General features: G+C 45.5%; 1 non-coding gene across 1 annotated transcript; it reads left to right on the top strand.

Annotated features, from left to right (window-relative positions):
- The first annotated feature begins 633 nt into the window (after positions 1–633).
- On the top strand, positions 634–705 carry trnag-ucc. The gene has a single exon. It is a non-coding gene; the product is annotated as a tRNA-Gly (tRNA).
- Positions 706–1096: the final 391 nt, after the last annotated feature.

Here is a 1096-nt window from a genome sequence, read left to right as displayed (position 1 = left end):
ACTGGATCTTGGTCTAACATCTCGTCTGAAGGATTTAATCTCCGGCAATACAACCCAGCATTGGATTGAACTGACAGCCTGGACGATGAGATTTGCGAACAAAATAGGGATTTATTTCTATTTTAAATGTATTTTTCGCACCTGATTTTCTGCTCTTCCAAACCACTTACCATGATATATCCACTTTGAAACTGAGAGGACAAATGCAAGCCAGCATCGCAGTCTTCTTTATAATTAACCGTCAATTTCTGATCTACCAGCAGAGTGATGTTACAATGATAAGTTCCACAAGGTCAGTTTTGGTTTCACTTGAGATAAAACAATTTACTTCTGGATAAGCCTCTATCCAGTAACATGCTTAGAACTGATAGAGGAGCATAGGGTGACATTATTTGATTTACTGTGACTGTCAACAAATCCAAACACTCACGTGTAAAAGTGAAAGCTCAGGTTGGAGAATATCTCTTTCACTGTTCAAAAGAGCTAAACAATTGATTTTGTGCTACCAATTATTACACTTGATATGGAAATTTATGGAAAACAAAACTAGCATATTGGACAAAGAGATTTTGTATGTGCCTCCTGCCGGAATACATTGTTATCGAAGGTATCAGAGTTTTAAACGTCTTGTGGCGTCCTGTAGCTCAGTGGTTAGAGCACTTGCCTTCCAAGCAAGCCACCTGGGTTCAATTCCCGGCAGGGTGAAACCTTGGGCAAGTTTCTTTACTCCACACGCTTAATAAAATCCCTCCAAAACAAACAACAACAACAAGATTCCATTTATAAAGCGCCTTTCACGTCAGGAGGACGTCCCAAGGCGCTGCACAGTTGGGTCATGACCCGAGCAGGGGGGAAATGGTCAGGGTGAGGGGAGGGAAGGGAGGGAGCGAGGAGGGGGAAATGGTCAGGGTGAGGGGAGGGAAGGGAGGGAGCAAGGAGGGGGGAAATGGTCAGGGTGAGGGGAGGGAAGGGAGGGAGCGAGGAGGCGGAAGAGAGTCAAGAGGGGAGCTGAAGGCTCGGTCAAAGAGAAAGGCTTTGAGACCGGCCTTGAAGGAGGAAAGGGAGGAAGCAAGGCGAAGGCACTGGGGGATGGAGT

The sequence above is a fragment of the Callorhinchus milii genome, unplaced genomic scaffold, assembly GCF_018977255.1.
Source record: "Callorhinchus milii isolate IMCB2004 unplaced genomic scaffold, IMCB_Cmil_1.0 Scaffold2, whole genome shotgun sequence".
Taxonomy (NCBI): Eukaryota; Metazoa; Chordata; class Chondrichthyes; order Chimaeriformes; family Callorhinchidae; genus Callorhinchus; species Callorhinchus milii.
The sequence above is the reverse complement of the archived record's forward strand: the minus strand, read 5'-3'. Positions and strand labels throughout refer to the sequence as shown.